Raw genomic sequence first — 22,028 nt, 5'->3', positions numbered from 1 at the left:
TTTCCCTGTTTGGGCCTTGCACCCAGGCCTGACTGGGGTTAACTGCCTGTGGCTCTGGTAACAGTGCAGCTTCCTGAGAGTGCTGGTTTGCACCCAGGGCTGTGCATGTTGCAGGGTCATAGGATGTGTACCCGGTCCGGCATGAGAGTGCTGACCCCACCCCCGTGTTTTGTATATGTTTGGGGAAATTACATAAGCCTGTGCACCCTCCATTTTTTCACAGTTGCTTTTTTTCACAGTTGTTTGATTGTGAGCCTGCATTGTGTGGCTGGTTAGGGACCCAGGTTTATTGGAAGAAACCTTGACGAGGTACCTGGGCTTTTCCCATTTGGCCAGATGCGGTAACTAATTCTTCCATTGCTGCTTTTTATCTTAGTTGAGAGCTTGTGAGTGAGTGCTGGACTTTTTCTGTGTGTTTATATTAAAATATTTTTTTGTAATTTTCCCTGTTTGGGCCTTGCACCCAGGCCTGACTGGGGTTAACTGCCTGTGGCTCTGGTAACAGTGCAGCTTCCTGAGAGTGCTGGTTTGCACCCAGGGCTGTGCATGTTGCAGGGTCATAGGATGTGTACCCGGTCCGGCATGAGAGTGCTGACCCCACCCCCGTGTTTTGTATATGTTTGGGGAAATTACATAAGCCTGTGCACCCTCCATTTTTTCACAGTTGCTTTTTTTTCACAGTTGTTTGATTGTGAGCCTGCATTGTGTGGCTGGTTAGGGACCCAGGTTTATTGGAAGAAACCTTGACGAGGTACCTGGGCTTTTCCCATTTGGCCAGATGCGGTAACTAATTCTTCCATTGCTGCTTTTTATCTTAGTTGAGAGCTTGTGAGTGAGTGCTGGACTTTTTCTGTATATATATATATATATATATATATATATACAAGCCTCCAATACAAACGGTCTTGAGGAGCGCAGCACAATGGCTTACGCGTTTCGGGTATTACCCGTAGTCATAGCCTACTATGTGCACCTCCTATCTTGCTTAAAAATCACATACTCGTAATTAATTGGTTTAAAAATAGAAAAGGGAGTTGCGCTAAACTCAAGATACACCTGCAGCGCTAGCACGTATTTACCTGTCAAAACACTATTTCATCTATTGCAAATCGCTAAGATAAATTTGATAAATGTATGTTAACAAGGACATTTTTAACAAATGTGACCCTTAACAAATAATACATGTATGTAAACAAACAACTTCTATAAAGAACACTGCTAGTACCAATAAACATACTCAAATATAGCCTTGGACTATATGCGTGTGTCAAGCTGTTAGTACTGGCATTCCACTATGACCCATAAGGAAAGTAAAAATCATGCTATGCACTGTTGTGCTTTGAAAAGATTCCAACTGGGTTAAAAATATACAAAGTTTTTGTTTGCATAATAATCGAAGAGACACCATATTAATGGTGTGACCTACTGTATAGTGGTATAGAAGTATAATGATATTAAGCAATATCAAGGTAAGTTAGAATAACCTATACTGCAAGGCAATATTTGGTAAGGAATAAGCTTAGCTGTTCAATAGGTCACATTTAGACATTTGCTATAAGGCCAAAATAAAGTAAGGAATCAAACTTACCAATAGGTCTATCTAGATATCCTAGGGCCTATAGACTCTGATACATATACGTAATTTGTTAAAAGTCCTATTGTGGTTACACTTACCTAATGGGATACAAAACAAAACAGAAGAAAACAAAGCACACTTAGTCAATGAATAATCCAATATACATGATTCATAAAACTATATTAGTCAAAACAACTCAAAAAACATAGGTATAAGAAATATACTGTCTAGATCTAAAAAACATGTATAGTAATGTTATATGTTTAGGCAACATGTAGTGTGAACTTGTATAGGTGCTAAGGATTTCTTTTTCTTTTTATTCCCAGAAATTGATTGTCATATTTTGAATTAAGGCCTTCTGGGTATCTGGTCTTGAGTTTGAACATCCAGAAAATTTCTCTCTTGGCAAGAAGTTTGTCCATATCCCCCCCTCTATTTGTTATTTTCACTTGTTCAATCGCACACCACTTCATCGTATTAAGGTTGCCATTGTGAATTTCAGAAAAATGTCTGATTAGGGGGGTTGAGGATTTACCTCTTCCAAGAGTAGAAAGATGTTCCCTCATCCTAGACTTAATATCTCTAGAGGTAAGTCCTATGTACTGGATGTTACATTGGACACATCTGATCATGTAGATGACATTCTTGGACATGCAATTCATAAGAGATTTTATTTGAAACACCTCTTCAGTCACACAAGAACTATACTCTTTTGTTCTATCAAGATATTCACATGGCTTGCACTTATTGTGCCCACACCCATACATACCTGTACTTCTCAACCAAGTACTATCGTTTTGTGTCTCCTGCTTCAAAAGTGTTGGTGACAGAATACTGCCCAAAGTAGGACTTCTTCTTGAACTACATCTAACTCCCTGTTTGACTATATCAGTTAGTTTGTCATCAGCTGCTAGAATTGGAAAATGTTTTTTGATTATATGTGTTATTTGTTGATACGGTGAGCTAAAGCTTGTGACAAAATTTACTCCCTTGAAACTTCTCTGTGTTTTGTTTGTATCTTTTAGGAGTGTTGATCTTTGTTTCTCATTACACTGTTTTCTAGCTTTAGTAATGATGTTTCTGTGGTAGCCCCTTTTGGAAAGCCTTTGTGTTAAATCATCTGCTTGTTTCTGGAAATCAGCTTCATCCAAGCAGTTTCTCTTCAGGCGAATGAATTCGCCTTTAGCCACTGCTGCTGGTGTATGTTTTGGATGACAGCTTTTCCCATGCAGGAGAGAGTTTCCTGAAATGGGCTTCCTATATGTCTTAGTAATTATGGTACCTTCTTTTGTACCTATCAGAGTAAGGTCAAGATAATTGATTCTATCAGTGTGTATCTCAAAAGTAAAACTCAATCCAATTTGATTGTCATTGATATAAACCATAAAGGCATGGACATCATCATGTTACCCCCTCCAAATAAATAAGAGGTTGTCTATGTATCTCCTATACATGACAATGTCCTGTCTGAATGTGTTTCTATCTCCAAAGATGTGGATGTGCTCCCACCACCCTAAAAATAGGTTAGCGTATGATGGGGCAAATTTAGCCCCCATCGCCGTTCCACATCTCTGGAGATAGAACACCCCCTCAAACTGAAAGAAGTTGTGTGTCAGAAGGAATCTTGTCACCTTAAGTATAAACAATTGAAAATCTGAGGTGTACTCAGTAAAATTGTGCAAAGCAAAGCTGACTGCTTTTATACCCTCCTCGTGTGGTATAGAGGAGTATAGGGACACTGCGTCCACCGTAACCCAACTATATATTTCTTGCCACTCCATGTTGTCTAGAATGTTAAGAATATGTTTGATGTCTCTTACATAGGATTGTAGAGACACCACCAGTGGCTGCAAGATAGAATCTAGCCATTGGGACAAATGTTCTGTCAAAGAACCTATGCCACTCACTATTGGTCTACCTTTGACCTCTAGTAGGGACTTGTGGGTTTTAGGAAGATGGTAAAAAAGAGAAATTCTAGGATTTTTCACCATAATATAATTAGCAGTATTGACATCCATAAAGCCCACTTCTAGACCATAGTCCACAATTTGTGCCAATTCATAGCTGAAATTTTTAGTAGGATTACTACTTAGCTCAAGGTAATTATCCTAATTGCTAAGTTGTCTGTGGGCCTCTTTTAAGTAGTCAGTTCTGTCAAGAACAACTACAGTCCTGCCCTTGTCTGAGTTCTTAACAACTATCTCTTTGTTAGCCGATGACAAACTAACTGACATAGTCAAACAGGGAGTTAGATGTAGTTCAAGAAGAAGTCCTACTTTGGGCAGTATTCTGTCACCAACACTTTTGAAGCAGGAGACACAAAACAATAGTACTTGGTTGAGAAGTACAGGTATGTATGGGTGTGGGCACAATAAGTGCAAGCCCTGTGAATATCTTGATAGAACAAAAGAGTATAGTTCTTGTGTGACTGGAGAGGTGTTTCAAATAAAATCTTTTATGAATTGCATGTCCAAGAATGTCATCTACATGATCAGATGTGTCCAATGTAACATCCAGTACATAGGACTTACCTCTAGAGATATTAAGTCTAGGATGAGGGAACATCTTTCTACTCTTGGAAGAAGTAAATCCTCAACCCCCCTAATCAGACATTTTTCTGAAATTCACAATGGCAACCTTAATACGATGAAGTGGTGTGCGATTGAACAAGTGAAAATAACAAATAGAGGGGGGGATATGGACAAACTTCTTGCCAAGAGAGAAATTTTCTGGATGTTCAAACTCAAGACCAGATACCCAGAAGGAATAAAAAGAAAAAGAAATCCTTAGCACCTATACAAGTTCACACTACATTTTGCCTAAACATATAACATTACTATACATGTTTTTTAGATCTAGACAGTATATTTCTTATACCTATGTTTTTTTAGTTGTTTTGACTAATATAGTTTTATGAATCATGTATATTGGATTATTCATTGACTAAGTGTGCTTTGTTTTCTTCTGTTTTGTTTTGTATCCCATTAGGTAAGTGTAACCACAATAGGACTTTTAACAAATTACGTATATGTATCAGAGTCTATAGGCCCTAGGATATCTAGATAGACCTATTGGTAAGTTTGATTCCTTACTTTATTTTGGCCTTATAGCAAATGTCTAAATGTGACCTATTGAACAGCTAAGCTTATTCCTTACCAAATATTGCTTTAAAGTATAGGTTATTCTAACTTACCTTGATATTGCTTAATATCATTATACTTCTATACCACTATACAGTAGGTCACACCATTTATATGGTGTCCCTTCGATTATTATGCAAACAAAAACTTTGTATATTTTTAACCCAGTTGGAATCTTTTCAAAGCACAACAGTGCATAGCATGATTTTTACTTTCCTTATGGGTCATATTGGAACACCAGTACTAACAGCTTGACACACGCATATAGTCCAAGGCTGTATTTGAGTATGTTTATTGGTACTAGCAGTGTTCTTTATAGAAGTTGTTTGTTTACATACATGTATTATTTGTTAAGGGTCACATTTGTTAAAAATGTCCTTTGTTAAAAATGTCCTTGTTAAAAATGTCCTTGTTAACATACATTTATCTGATTTATCTTAGCGATTTACAATAGATTAAATAGTGTTTTGACAGGTAAATACGTGCTAGCACTGCAGGTGTATCTTGAGTTTAGCGCAACTCCCTTTTCTATTTTTAAACCAATTAATTACGAGTATGTGATTTTTAAGCAAGATAGGAGGTGCACATAGTAGGCTATGACTACGGGTAATACCCAAAACGCGTAAGCCATTGTGCTGCGCTCCTGAAGACCGTTTGTATTGGAGGCTTGTATATATATATGCTTTTAAGATGAACAAATAAATGTTAATTTTTATTCGAAGAAACTTTGTGTGTTGCTTCATATTTTTGCACTCAAATGTTGTGCAACATACAGCATATAAGGAAAATCAAAGAGACTTTAGAGGGGGCATACTGAAAAACCCCGCCGGAGATGTCCAAGCAGCAGAAACGGCTCTTCAATAAGCCAAAGGCACGCTCAACCACTGATCATGTGGTGATGTGGGCATCATTGTAGTGCACCTCTTCCACTATTTTGGGGTTGTGGATGGGTGTGAACAGCCACAGAAGACACAAATATCCAGAATCACCTGCGTAAAAGAAATAGAGCAGGGATGCTTCTGGGCAGCGACCAAGATGGCCGACTTACTTTAGTGCTCTGAGGGCTCACTGATGAATCCGCTGCTTATCAGTGTATATATTTTTCATCTACGCTTACTGTATGTCAGATTTGAACTGTTATATAATTTTGAGCTAATTGATCTATAAAAAGCCTCATACTCTTGTACTAAGGTACCGGAATTGTAGGCCTGCAGTGGCGACGCATGTGTGTCTGAGGCCTTCACCTAACCCCCCGGTCTATCCGGGTATAACAGCTAACTTGAGCTGTAATTTGAGGGAAGTCATAACTGAAATCATTGGAGCAGCTACAGTCTTAAATATACAGTCTTGGCACCTACGTACAACTAAATGGGAAGCAGTGGATATTAGTTTGGCTGAGGACCGCCATGGAACCACTAACGGCTATTATTGATGCATGGGGAATGGAGATGCAGTCTTTCATTCGGAGGCACTTTGAGGAATTGGAACAAGAGCTCCAGAGGATCTTACAACTGCCGATCTCCCCAGGGTCCCCGCAGGGAACCGAGATGCTAAACGTGTCTGACACGGATAATGGATCGCTAGCTGGCGCGGTCCCTGGGGCTTACTCAAAACAAAACACGACATCGACAGCAACGCAAGAGGTATATACCCTGACCTGCCTGAATACATTTGTGACTGCACCGATCCTACCGGAGTCACTCACTGGTCAGCAGCTGGCTGCACACGAGGAGCGCAACTTGCGAGCGGGTAGGCGAGGTTGGATAGCCGGGACAGTTGAGGAAATACCGGTCTTGCCCCCCTCGTGGGAACTGAAGATGGAGAGATACCTGTGCATCGGGGGTCTTCTGTCTCCCAGGGCCGTCTGAGGACACGGATTGTCAGTGATTATGAAAAAGCAAAGACTCTAGAGCGGATACTTGAGCAAATGGAGCCTATAGTCTTCAAATACTCTCAACTCAAAGCTTATCACGATGTGGTGAGACACGCTACAGCAGAGCTTACCATGTTTGGAGTAAGTGTGTGTGCCGATGGTCAGATCATCTTTGATACGGTGCTGGTTTGTTTGCTCTTAACAAAGGGTCACATCGTACCATTTCTTCTACCTATACTGGACCCAGCAGGCATAGGCTAAGTACTGTTTTGCTTCAGTGATTTTAAGATCACTCATAATTATGTGGGACTTCTACATAGGACTGATACGCTTTTCTTTTTAAGGATATTCCCCTGAGTCTGGCATATTTCCATGGTAGGGCCCTACTAAGATATGCCGTATGAAACTATTCTAGTTCATTGTGGGACAATTTGTTGTTTCTTGTACATGTGGCTGGTTAATGAGTGGGATTAAGGTAGTGGTTGTTTCATGTATCTACCATTAGCTGGATAGTGCAAACGTTAACACTTAGACTGATATGAGGGATCTTTATTTTTATAAAACACCGTCCCCATTGTTTCACAAGCTGGGAGACTTTTACTGTACCAAACACATTTCCTATAGCTATCTCCTGGTGTGCATACTCTTTTAACTATGGTAGCTACTCCTGGTGTACGGTTTTCTATCTAGCCATCTGAGAAATCTGTACCACCTTCTCTGGTTTCTAAATATAAAATTATACCAACACATGTCTCTATTCTATTACATACACGTGGGAGCCTAATTACTACCTAATATGAAATTTTACATTAACACAGGACCTCTCTAGTATAACCCACTGGGAGAATATACACATAGCTCCTTCCTAGCCCTACAAAAGAGCTTTAGGGGAGAAATGATTATACAATGCACCTCCTTATGTAACTTGCTAATCGCTCCTCACATTCTTAGGGAATTTTCTTGGAGAATTCTTTATTAGATAATGGTTAAAGGTTGACATTTATAATTCTAGTCTTTGTTATACAAAACAGTTATTAAGGCAACATATTGGTACGCTCTTGTATTTTATGTGTACATTGCTTATTGATTTTGGGATTTCTATTTTCTATATACATTTTCTCCATGATTATTTTAATATTTCCTTACGGCTTTTGATTTATAGTGCTCATTTATGTAAATGTATTTGTGCAAGTATAGTTCATCTGTGTTGGAAGTTTACTTTTTTACTTGTTTTACCATATAGCTCTAAGGGTCCAAGAGTGGCTCTATTTACTCTATTATATTATACATAATTCCAAGGGTCCAAAAGCAGCCCTCTATGTTTGTTACTTGATACATATCCCCTATACATTTCCCCCACAAGTTTGTATTAATACTAAGCTTATAAGAGAAAAAAATAATAGAGCATTGATATTAGCATTTAGAATGAATAAAATCTATAATATACATATGTGTAAATATATAATATGAGGATTCCCTCTGGCATTTGTTCTTCATGGAACTGATGGTAGATGGCAGAATACCAGAGGATGAAGGAATTGTGGTTGGAACCAGAGAGTCCAGAGTGTACGCTCATTATCCTCAACCTGGCATCACAGATGACCTGGATATTCAGCGAGTGGTTATGCTTTCCGGTATGTCTCCTCTCTACCCCTGGGAGGCTGCACCAATATATGTGTACAATCTATGGCCCCCAATACTCTTGGCACCCCAGCAAGATGATAAAACTGGAGCTTGACAGCATGCCACTCCTCAGGTGTATTGGGGAAGTGGACATGATGGACTAGGCATTGATGCAAGGCATAAAGAACAACCTTCAGATGACGGGAGAGGGTTGCCTGCCTCATACCTATGCCTAGATCTGTCACAGCCTGGAATGATTCAGTTGCCAAAAAATAGAGGACCGATAGTAATTTTACCATCCCAGGGATTGCCCTAGTCCTTGCAGTGAGTGGTTCGAGAGAGTCCTTGATTTTGACATAGAGCCTCTCAATAGAAGCCCTATTGAGTCAAAATCGACTGATTACCTCTCGATCACTGAGGGCATGGAGACCAACCCTAGGCAGGAAAACCCTTGGCACCCGCTGGCATCTTCGTTGATGCTCCACAGCCATCAACACCCGTCTTTTCCTGCGTCTCTGTAAAAACAGGACAAAGTTTAGACTGTTGAGTATGTCCATTGCCAAATAATAATGAAATTAAAGGGACATTCTAGCCAAAAACTTTCTTTCATGCTTTAGAAAGAGCATGCTATTTTAAACAGTTTTCAAATTTACTTCTGTTATCTAATTTGCTTCATTCTCGTGATATTGTTGGTTGAAAAGCATATCTAGATATGCTCAGTGTCTGCTGATTGGTTGCTGCACATAGATGCCTCTTGTTATTGGCTCACCCATGTGCATTGCTATTTCTTCAACAAGGGATATCTAAAGAATGAAGCAAATTATTTAATAGAAGTAAATTGGAATGTTGTTTAAAATCGTATTCTCTATCTGAATCATGAAAGAAATATTTTTGGTTTCATGTCCCTTTAAGTGTGTGGATTGAAACCCCTTTTTATAATGCCAAGTTCTACAGCTGTAAATGATTACAGTAATTGATTTCATAAGTTTTGCACCACACATTACATAACAAATTAATGGCATAATTTCTGTATTATTGCGTCATTTGACGAGCACAAAGTATATTATTGCTTCATTTGTATATGCGTCATCATTGTACGAGTAATATGTATTGCAGTGATTTTCAAACATCTGTTTGCCGTGGCACACTTTTTTACATTAAAAAATCCGGTGGCACACCACCATCCCAAAATTTTACAAAATCACACATTGTAGCCTAATACAGCATATATATATATATATATATATATATATATATATATATATATATATATATATATATATAGGGACACCCCCGCACTGGGAAAAGTGTTATCTGTGGAGCACAGTGAGTGTATATATGTGTATATATATATATATATATATATATATATATATATATATATATATACACACACACACATACATACATATATATACACACACACACACAAGCATACATACATGCCCAGAGTAAAAAACAAGCAAATTTTAAAAAATAAGTCACACTGTTTGCCACGGCAAACTGGTTGAAAAACACTGATGTATTGAATTATACCATCCAGGTGAGTTCAACAGCTGTAATAAATGCAGGTATATTGTTTGTGCAATTAACTAAATGCTATCCTTTGTTGGTAAATATTAGAAAAGCGAATTGAGGAATAATTTGGTGTATTAACATTGCCAAACATGACTTATAAAGGGAATGCAATTTTTAACATATTGGAATGTAATTCAGTCTCTTGCTATCCTTTGTGGGATGTAGAATGCATTTTAAATGTATTTTGCATGTATTTGGCATGCAACAGTTTTCAGTCTCTTGCTATCCTTCTTTGGAAAATATTTGCAGAGTGAATTGAAGAATAATATAGGCCCCTATTTATGAAAGGTCTTGCGGACCTGATCCGACACTGCGGATCAGGTCCGCAAGACCTCGCTGAATGAGGAGAGCAATACGCTCTCCGCATTCAGCATTGCACCAGCAGCTCACAAGAGCTGCTGGTGCAACGCCGCCCCCTGCAGACTCGCGGCCAATCGGCCGCCAGCAGGGAGGTGTCAATCAACCCGATCGTACTTGATCGGGTTGATTTCTGGTGATTCCTGTCTGCCTGCTCAGAGCAGACGGACAGCGTGCTTCATAACTGCTGTTTCTGGCGCCAGAATCACGGGCCCACAAGCTCCATACGGAGCTTGTTAAATGGGCCCCATAGAGTATTACCATTGCAAAACATGACTTATAAAGGGAATGCTATTTAAAATATCCGCGGCCTCGGGGGTGGCAGTTTGAACGATAGGTACGCTGCGTCGGAATAGACGTGAGCGTGAATGTAGAATTTTTGATAACTTAGTGAGAGGTTCAAATAGTGTCGATTAGGAGGGTGAATGATCAGAATTCCGCTCGAATACCACTGTTTTCAACTCGAATAACACAAGCATCGATCTGCGTCGGATTGAGATCGCGGGGGCATATATTACGTCACAAATTTCAACATTTGCCGATCTTGATGCTTTGATAACTACAGCGGATCAATCTCGCAACAAATACAAAATGCAGAACTCAAGCATATTTTCAGTTGACGCTTTGATAAAAATGCCCCCAGATGTCCTCCCAGGGGTGGAGACAAGTGGCCAATTTTAGCCAGACAGGAGGTCTATTGGATTAACAAAATGTGCACACTTACTCCCAATGGATTTAACTCTGAAAATTATATCATCAATTTTTGGGAATAATAATATAATAATAATCTACAGTGGATTTTAAAGTGAATTATATTACTAATATAGCATTAATATGTACTAGGGTAATATATATGTGTATATGTTGCCTCTGAATGCTTATGCATTGGTAATTATGTTTAACTTTCTGCCTTGTTGATACTTTGTAGCTACCTTTTGATTTATATGGGACAACTGAATAAGCGACCATTTAAGAAATTGAGATATGTATTTAGCCCTTATTTGATTTATACCTGTATAAATATGCATGCTAAGGATGGAATATGATGAAATTGTTGTCACCTGGTCCCCACACATACTTGAACATATATATATATATATATATATATATATATATATATATACATATATATATATATATATATATATATATATATATATATATATATATATATAAAGACATTTTTTTATACTGTGATAAAGTTTTCCCTGCAATGAAACAGTTAACTCTGTTCTTACCTTAAATGGGAGGAAGGGTTGTGTTTTTATTAAACTTAAAGACAATATAGGGGAGCTCTAAAAAGCTGGTTGAAAGTGTTAGGGATCAATATGGTAAGGTTAAATAATGATAGTGAAGTGTAGCAAATATTTATTTGCTGTTTGGTGAAACTATATAAAATATCCAGTGTACTGTGTTTTAGGGGTCAAAATCTTTTGAATTGTAAATAATAGTGTTAAAAATGGGTGTGTAGTTGAACAGCTAAATGGAAATGATATGAATACTTTACACATCCTTGAATCCTGGTGAGACCTCCATTGTAAATGAATCTCAAACTAAATTCAGTACTCATGAAGACATTGAGGAAGATAATATTAGACATACACATTTCAGGAAACCATCTATTTTTTTCCCGGTAGGGGCCCAGAGAGAACATATAAAGATTTTCAATAAATTAGTAAGTGCAGATCTTTCTAAACTATGGGAGGATAAAAATGATAAGTGGGTCATTAGGTACAATGACAACCTGTCTTCACAGGAAAGGAATACTTTATCTGTTTTAAAAAATTATCCTGATATTATAATCAAGAAAGCAGTCAAGGGGAGTGGGGTAGTGGTCCAGGATAAATCAGATTATTTAAAGGAGGCCACAAGGATTTTAGATGATCATATGACATATAAGAAGCTATCATACAATCCTACAAGTACATTTGCTAAAGAACTGAATACTATTCTCACGAATGCTAAATCCAATGTTATCCTTAATAATGAAGAATTATATTTCTTGCGGGATAGAGATCCCACCATCCTGATTTTTTATCACCTCCCTAAAGTCCACAAAACTTTGGTGGACCCTCCGGGGAGGCCGATAATTTCGGGGATCAAATCCCTGACTAGTAACTTATCGGTTTATATAGACCACTTCTTACAACCCCTAGTTAAAACAACTAGATCTTTCTTAAAATACACCACACAGACTATCAAAACATTTGAGGGGATAAAGTGGGAGCAGGAATATCTATGGTTAACATGGGATGTAACATCACTATATACATGTATTCCCCACGACCTCAGTATTAAAGCTGTCGAGGATAGCATGTTAGATAGTAATCTTCCACTTATACAAGTTAAGTTTATTTTGGAAAGTATTGATTTTATTTTAAAACTTAAAGGGACAGTCTACACCAGAATTTTTATTGTTTTAAAAGATAGATAATCCCTTTATTACCCATTTCCCAGTTTTGCATAACTAACACATTTATAATAATATACTTTTAACCTCTGTGATTATCTTGTATCTAAGCCTCTGCAAACTGCCCCTTTTTTCAGTTCTTTTGACAGACTTGCAGTCTAGCCAATCAGTGCCTGCTCCCAGATAACTTCTCGTGCACGAGCACAGTGTTATCTATATGAAATACGTGAACTAACACCCACTAGTGGTGAAAAACTGTTAAAATGCAATCGGAAAGAGGTGGGCTTCAAGGTCTAAGAAATTAGCATATGAACCTCCTAGGTTAAGCTTTCAACTAAGAATACCAAGAGAACAAAGCAAAATTGGTGATAAAAGTAAATTGGAAAATTGTTTAAAATTACATGCTCTATCTGAATCATGAAAGTTTATTTTGGCCTAGACTGTACCTTTAACTATTTTGAGTTCAATTCACAATTTTATTTACAGTTACAAGGCACAGCGATGGGGACAACTTTTGCCCCATCCTATGCTAATTTATTTATGAGTTCTTTTGAGAATAAGTATATCTGGTCCCAAAATCCTTACAATTGTCATTTAATCAACTATTTCAGGTATTTAGATGATGTTATCATCATCTGGAAAGGTCAGGATGACCAAATTGCCAATTTCATGGAATATATAAATAGGAATTCCATGAATCTCAAATTCACTAGCAAATCTCATAAATTTGCTATTGTTTGTGGATAGGGATAATAAAGTTGCAGTTAGAAATTATAGGAAGCCTACAGATAAGAATGGCTTCCTAAGTGCCAAAAGTGGACAATTGCCGAGGTGGAAAAAGAACATTCGACTTGGACAGTATCAGAGGATACGTCGAAACTGTACACACTTTGAGAATTTCCTGGCAGAGTCTGTTGAGTCTGTTGCTTTAGATGATAGGTTTAAAGAAAAAGGATATGACATAACCCTTCTCAATTCGGTGAAAGAAAAGGTATCAAATATGAATAGAGATACTATTTTAAATCCTGTATTTAAGACCATCAAAAATCAGCCTGAACAAAATAATATAAGGTTTATCACTACTTACAGCCAGGGAAGTAGAGAGATCGAAAACATCCTAAAGAAACATTGGAAGATTCTCACCTCTGACCCTATACTAGGCAGAACTCTACCAGAGAGACCAACGATAACCTTTAAGAAAAATCAGGATTTGAAGAATTTGTTAACACCATCTAAACTAAAATCAGTGCAGGAACCAACCCAAAAAAATAAAAATCATTGGCTTAGCAGAAAAAATGGGACCTGGCCCTGTGGAATTAAAAATTGTAACATGTGCAGTCGCATTATCAGAGGTGATACCTTTTATAACGTGAATAATTCTAAATCTTAGAAAATAAAACATAAGTTTTCATGTAAATCCACCTTTGTGGTATACCTCCTGAAGTGTGACTGCCTATGTTTCTATATAGGGCGCACTAAAAGATATATAAAAAATAGATTAAATGAACATCTATGTAATATAAAAAATAAAATAGAGAATCACAGTGTACCCATGCATTTTAACCAACATCACAATGCTAATCCATTAGGATTAAAAATTATGATTTTGGATTGGATTCCACCAAATAGTTGCACAAATAGACTTAAGAGCTTACGGCAATGTGAAACATTTTGGATTCACGAGCTACAAACTCTTAACATCGACCTAGACCTACAGGCCTTTATGTAATGAACCATATGGCTAATTTTGTTCTCAATGTCAGCACGTATATCCTCTTATTTATTTATATATATATTTATTTATATATATATATATATATATAATTTTTTTCCATCTAATATGAGATTGTTTCTTCTTCTTGTTTTTCGCTCCAAATAGATTCCATTCATGAATTCATGTATACCGGCGGTCCCTATTGTATAATATTTTTATGTTTCTACACACTAACAGTGATTATACTTTATTTTAACACATATGTATGTTTTAGGTCTAATGGTTGACCAGATGTAACTTATGTATAAGCCCCCGTACTATAGGGGTCTCTAAATCTTGTAGTGTTTCCCCTATTACATCGAGTATTGCAATCATTCTTTCACTTGCTGGTCTTGTTGTTGCTCATAGTTTTTATTGTTAGCTGTTACAAGTTTGAAACATTTTAGATGCTGGGCTATTACTATTAATGTACAAGTACCCTAACATAGTATCTAAGCCCTGTGCTATTTGTTAAGATTCGATGGTCTAAATTCATTATTGAATTTTATTCGGAGTATAGATCTAATCTAATGTTATCCGTGTGTATATATTACTTTTACTAAATGAATTTCCGATAAAATGTTAAATATATTTTTACGTGTATATTTTATATATGTTTTATATGTGTGTTTTATGTAGCTATAGTGCTGATGCGGACTGTCTGTGTACTATACATTAATCAGCCAATCCCGGGACCCCTAATGAACTGGAGCCAATGACGTGCCGCTATGTGTTGGAGGTGTGCCAAGCCCGGGTCTTTCAAAAAGCATCAGCGGTGTACTTTTTATATATTACTCTTGAGAAAGTCAGGATGTTACCTGATGAAACGCGTAGACACTCTCCTTTTGGCTCTATCACGTCCCTGGTGATACCGGGTTTTCACGTTGGCGTATCCCCTGGTCCGGCGCAATTTCCTGTAGAGTTTCCAGAAGTCCCTCAGATGAGCGCAAGGACAGGGTGACCGATTGCAGACCTACCGTAACCGGTTAAGAACTTTGTGATGTGGTGATTGTGCCTATTAACATTTAGTACGTGCAATTTATTGCGCTTTTACTTGTGTCCTAATTAAACAATATTACTCTTAGAGTGGGATGCGCTCTGTTCTTTTTTGTATTTCTACAATTTGTTCCTAGGAGCAGGAGCACAGCCCTGACATCCGTACCAGAGCAGCACCCACGCATTCATCTAAAGTTGGGAAATATTTTTATTTTGTTTATAATTAAAGCTTCCTTCTTCTGATTTTATCTAAACATTTACTTTGAGTGTTTTACTGTTTACCTCATATATATGTACTCATTGGGTGGAGATACCTGAATTTCCCGTATATTGGTATAAAATATTAAAAGAGCATTCTTTGCTCATTACAACATCGTCTCAATATACATTTTATGCCAATAAGTGGAGAAGTGCAGCTTTATTGTATGTTTTTTGTGTGTTTTTTTGTGTTTTTTTTTAGTTAGGGGGTCTGTTTGTATAAGAATGTGTAATTCCGTGCACAAAAATATTTAAATAAATTGATTTTAAAAATAAATTTTACTAGCGTAATATAAAGAGTTAGGTTAAAACAATTGTGACTAAAAGCTATACAATTATTAAACATATATAATAATATCAGCTGTATAACATCATGATGGGTTCTGCAGTAAATAACAATTGCAAGAAATGTAGCAGTGAATGAATGTAGCAATAATATGTTACAATAATAAGTAACTGAAAATATCTATAATAAGTAACAATAATGTAATGATATAGTGGGAGCGCTACATAAAGATATAACCAGTAGACGCTACGTAAAAAGTAACTAATGAGCTCAAACAGTATAAAAAGTAAAATAAGGGTAAAAACATATCACACTGCAGTGGATAAAAGCACATATTAGCTTTGGATAGTGCTTTAATATAAAAAAGCAAGCAAACCTTGACTTAAGGAAATGTTTAGTGTTCAAACGGCTGTATACTTTGAGGTTCCGTGTGCGGAGAAGCCATTACAGAGTTACCTTGTGTTGCTAGCTATTGTCCTAGTGAATTTGTGAGAGGAGTATTCAAACCGCATTTCCGGATCACGGATAGTAGTGGGTCACTAGTAGTTGCAGAAAAGATACCAAAAGCTGATTGGGCAGAATTGTTGAGCCCTGATGTTTCCAAATACTTGGCAGATAATAAAGATGTTAGCAATCCTTGTAGATGTTTAGCAATCTTTATGTAAAATCAATGTTCTATACAGTTCGTTGAACCGTCTGATTATAACATATACTTTGTGGATTTGTAAAAAGCCTGTGTTTATCCGTTAAGGATTGTGGAAGTGATATCCTTTGTGAGTGCTATTAGTAATAGCTAGTTACCAAACACGAGTGGAATCCCTCTATAGTAGCTAATATCGCATCTCTGGATAAGTTGTTTGGTGATGTAGAAGGTAGCAAATTCTCAAGTCCATGAAGAGAAATAGAGATAATGGAGCATATGTATCAAGCTCAGTATGGAGCTTGATGCCCCGTGTTTCTGGCGAGCCTGCAGGCTTGCCAGAAACAGCAGTTATGAAGCAGCGGTCACAAAGACCGCTGCTCCATAACCTGTCTGCCTGCTCTGAGCAAGCGGACAGACATCGCCGGAAATCAACCCGATCTAGTACAATCAGGTTGATTGACACCCCCCTGCTGGCCCATTGGCCGCGAGTCTGCAGGGGGCGGTGTTGCACCAGCAGCTCTTGTGAGCTGCTGGTGTAATGCTGAATACGGCGAGTGTATTGCTCGCCGTATCAGCGAAGTCTGGCGGACTTGATCCACACTTTCGGATCAGGTCCGCCAGACTTTGATAACTAGAGGCGAGTATCTCTGCTGGTGTCAGATGGATGTAGCTGTAACAGAGCTATCTTCCTCTGTATTAGCTAAAAGACTTACGGCTAGATTACGAGTTGTGCGTTAAGGTAAAAAAGCAGCGTTAACAGGTCCTAACGCTGCTGTGACGGATACCCCGCTACCCCGAACGGGTCCTTCCACTGTCTGGAACAAACTGCTATGTAGCCCAGGAAAGTGATTCTAGCAAGAGCCCACCTAAATGACTATACAGACTAGCCTTCAGGAGAAAATAGAACTGCTTTATTGCACAGAAACACAGCTTTTATACATTTCCAACACATGGGGATTTAGTTACTACACAAATAGAAACAAATATGATACAATGGGACAAACATCAGACAATGGTTAGTTAAACAGATTCTAATCACATCCTGACTTACAAAAGAGACACATGGATGACTCATACAATTAACAGAAAGACACTTTACACATAGTCTAGATAACAACAGGGGGAAGGTTATAGGGGGGTAGGGTTTTAACCCTTGCAGCCTGGTATCTGTGACATCTCCCCCCCTCCAGTTCGGCAGACCCAGCTAGATCCACATACGGGTCGGCCTGGGGATGTCCGCGGAATTTATGCCACTTCAGTCCGCCGGGAAAGTCCGTCAGCATTCCCATTGCTTTTTCCCGGTCGGTACTGAATGTCAAAGTTAAATTGCTGCAGGGCTAGGCTCCACCTCAACAGTCTCCCGTTGTCCCCGGAAACTCGGTTGAGCCATACAAGGGGATTATGGTCAGTGAGGATGGTGAAGGGTCTTCCATATAGTTAGGGCTGCAACTTCTTCAAAGCCCATACCAGCGCCAGACATTCTTTATCGACCGCTGCGTAGCCTACTTCCCGGGGTAGCAGTTTTCGACTGAGGTAGGCAACGGGGTGGTCCCTTCCTTCCTCGTCTGCCTGAATTAGTATTGCCCCCAACCCAAACATGGAGGCATCTGTGTGGACAGAAAAGCGTTTGGCTGGGTTAGGAGCGGCCAGTACTGGAGCAGAGATTAAGGCTGACTTAAGACTCTGGAAGGCTTGTTCACACTCGGGGGACCACAGGACCTGTCGGGGAAGTCGTTTACGGGTAAGGTCAGTCAGGGGTTTGGCGAGGGTGCTGTAATTGGGGACAAACCTCCGGTAGTAGCCTGCAGTACCCAGAAAGGCAAGGACTTGGGTTTTGGTCCTGGGGGTGGGCCAGGTAGCCACTGCCTCGACTTTGGCCGGTTCGGGTCGCTGCTTACCGCAGCCGACTCGGTGGCTCAAGTATTGAACCTCCGAGCGCCCAATAGTACACTTACCTGGCTTCAAGGTTAGTCCGGCAGCTCGAAGACGATCTAAGACAACGCCTAGGTGGATCAGATGGTCCTCCCAGGTCTCACTATAGATAGCGATCTTTGGAAAGTGGCTGGGGCGTTCTTCATTCCAAACGGCATGACCTTAAACTGGTATAAGCCGAAAGGAGTGATGAAGGCAGACTTAGGGATGGATTCAGGGTCGAGGGGAATTTGCCAATAACCCTTGCATAGGTCGAGGGTGGTCAGGAAGTGGCCCCGGGCGATTCGATCTAACAGGTCATCTACTCGGGGCATGGGATAGGCGTCAGTGGTGGTTCTGTCATTGAGTCTACGGTAGTCAACGCAGAACCGGGTAGTTCCGTCCTTTTTGGGTACTAACACTACCGGGGAGGCCCAGGGACTTTTGGATGGTTCAATGACACAGAGGTCCCGGTGCATACTTTCCCTGACGGGCCTCTGGGACCCTGTAGGAAGCCTGTCGCAGGGGGGTCTGTCCTGGGGTCTCCACCCGGTGGATGGCTGTGGTGGTAAACCCAGGGACAGTAGAGAACATTTCACTTCTCTGTTCTAGGAGTCGCCGGACCTGCCTTTTCTGTCCGGGCTCTAACCTGTCGTCTAGGGATATGTCATCCACCCCCTGGGGGGTGTCAGTAGGTCCGGGCAGCTCCGGCATTTGAAGACTTTCAGAGTCCTCCATTGCCGGCGCACAGATAGCGGCCACATCCCTGGGTCTTTCTATGTATGCCTTCAACATATTCACATGAAAGGTCCAACGGATCCTTTCATCTGAACACTTCGCTACCAGGTATGTGGTGTTGTTCAGTTGTTCCACAACCTGGTAGGGTCCTTGCCAAGAGGCCTGTAGCTTGTCTGTTTTGACAGGCTTCAGGGCGAGGACCTTCTGTCCCACTATCAGGGTTCGGGTATTACGATCGTACCATCGCTTCTGTTTGTGCTGAGAGGCCTGAAGGTTCTCACGGACCTGGGCTACCAGGTCCTGCAGCTGGTCCCTGAGCTGGAGTACGTACCCCACAACAGAGTGCTCTTCTCCCACTGTGGCTCCCTCCCAATGGGCTCGTAACAAATCTAGCGGGCCCCTAACCTTTCGACCATAGAGTAGTTCAAAGGGGGAAAAACATGTAGATTCCTGAGGCACCTCTCGATATGCAAAAAGGAGATGTGGCAGGAATTTTTCCCAGTCCCTGTGAGTGGCCGAGAACGTCCGAAGCAGTTGCTTTAGGGTCCCGTTAAACACACAGCCCATTTGTCTGGGGATGGTAAGGGGCGCTGTGCAGGGGTTTAATCGCGCACAACTTCCAAAGTTGTTGAGTGATTTCCGCAGTGAACTGGGTTCCCTGATCGGAAACAACTTCCCGAGGGTAGCCTACCCTGGTGAATATCCTGAGCATCGCATCTGCTATGGTCTCTGCCTGGATATTGGCCAAGGGGATTGCCTCTGGGTATCGGATGGCATAGTCTACCACCGTAAGGATGTATTTCTTCCCTGAGGGGCTGCACCAAGCTAATGGCCCCACGATGTCTACTGCTACTCGGCTAAAGGGTTCATCAATAATGGGCAGGGGATGGAGGGGGGCTTTCGTATGATCTCCCGTCTTTCCTACCTTCTGGCAAACCTCACAGGATTTACAGTATTCCTTAATATCAGCTGTAATGCCTGGCCAGAAGAAGGTTTGAGTCAAGCGGTGGTGGGTCCTTTGTTTTCCTAAGTGGCCAGCTAAGGGAATGTCATGCCCTATTTTCAGCAGGTTGGACCGAAACTTTTTCGATACGACCAGCTGGCATTTGGGCACCGGTCCCTTTCCGGTACAGGAGCTCGCCCTCCCACTGGAACCGTTAGTCTCCGGGGCCCTGGGCGGCAGCACCTACTCGGTCTTGGTAAGGGGCTATGGTCGGGTCGCTCAAGGTCTCTTTGGCAAAGTCGGAAGGGGTTGCCCAGGAGGGGGTGTCGGCAAGTTCGGGTTTAGTGGGGACGGTTATTCGGGGTAAGGGTAAGAATCGGGGCAGTAGGTCTTACCTGGGTCCCCGGAGTCGGTGAGGTGGCTTGGCATCTGGCCTGCTGGCGGGTAGTCACAGGGCAGGTGTCCGGAGAGGAATTCCCCAAAAAGGCAGAGACAAAGGACCTCGGCAGGGATGTTTTGCATAACCCCCACTTCTACATTGCAGGCGTCGGTTTTCCAGTCCAAATGGATCCAGGCAGTAGGAACCCTCAGAACAGCACCTCCCGCTACCCCTACAGCGAGGGTCCGTCCAGTGCAGCCAGAGGGGGGGAACAAGGTGAGGCTGAATCAAAGAGTTGGTGGCCCCTGTATCTCTCATTCCTTGAGCTGCCTGCCCGTTGACCCAGACATCTTGCCGATGTTGGTGTCTGTTGTCTTGGCCCACTAAGCTAACGTGGTGCAAGACACCCACTTCTTCTCCTGTCCACTTAGCATATGGGTCGGAGCTCACTGTATGCGCGTAATGGCCGGCGGCCTGGTAGATGCGGCCTTGAGGAGTCCCACACAGAGTTGGTGCAGGGTCCCTTGATGGCTGGGGGGTTTCTTTGTCTTTTTGGGCAGTTCCGTACCACATGGCCAGGGTGTCCACACCCATAACACCCCCGGGAATTGCTGCCTCCAGCCGGGTACACAGGGGGCGGTCGGGTCTGGGGCGGATTGCTGGCCGGGAGTCTGTGGCCGACTGGCATCCACATACCGATCGGCTGTTCTGGGTCCCTTGTCTTTTACCCAGTCCCTTATCTCTGCTGGGGTGCGGTTGTAGAACTGCTCTAGGAGGATGAGTTGAACAGCTTCGTCAAGGGTGGTGATGTGGCACCCAGGAGTTCAAGGATCTAGCTAAGCGGTGGGCAAACTCGGTATAGGGCTGCTCCTCTTGTCTTTGTAGTCCCCTGAAGTTTAGCCGGTGAGCCTCCGGGGTGAGTCCATACCGAGCAAGGATGCGCTCCTTAACCCGGTCATAGTTGCCTTGATCTTCGGAGGGGACAGTGTGGAAAGCCTCCAGGGCCCTACCGCATAGTTTCCCAATTAAGATAGTAACCCTATTGGCATTAGTGACCCCATGCATCTGGCACTGGGTCTCGAACAGCTGTAGGTAGCGGTCGATATCCTCGCTCCCATCATCCTGGAAAGTTTGGAAAGCCCCGTGAGGTAGTTTCTTGGGCCGGGAAGGGGTTTCCAGGGAATCTGGCATGACCCCCCTATAGACTTCTGAAGCTCCAACATGTGTATCTTGTTGGTGTCAGTCACTATCCGAGTAATGACCTCCTCGGGGGGGGGGGGGGTTAGGTCCATAGAGAGGCCAGTTGCCACTGTACCTTCCGCTGTCTGTCGGATGTCATAGTCCCTTGAGTGGAGTCTGTATTGGGCTGTCCTCCGCTTTGGTCGCTGTCCGACCCACCAGCCTGTTTGCTAGCCCGATCGTCCTCCATCAGTTCGGCTACGAGCACTGCCTTTGTCTTGTTGCTGGCGACTTTCCCTCTAGTCTGCAGCAACGTTCTCAATTCTTCCTTCCGGAGCCCATGGTACTGCTCCATCCGGCAAGATCTTCAGTTGGTGGTTTGGAC

This window comes from Bombina bombina, chromosome 6 (assembly GCF_027579735.1).
Source record: "Bombina bombina isolate aBomBom1 chromosome 6, aBomBom1.pri, whole genome shotgun sequence".
Classification (NCBI taxonomy): Eukaryota; Metazoa; Chordata; class Amphibia; order Anura; family Bombinatoridae; genus Bombina; species Bombina bombina.
Note: the sequence above shows the minus strand (reverse complement) of the source record.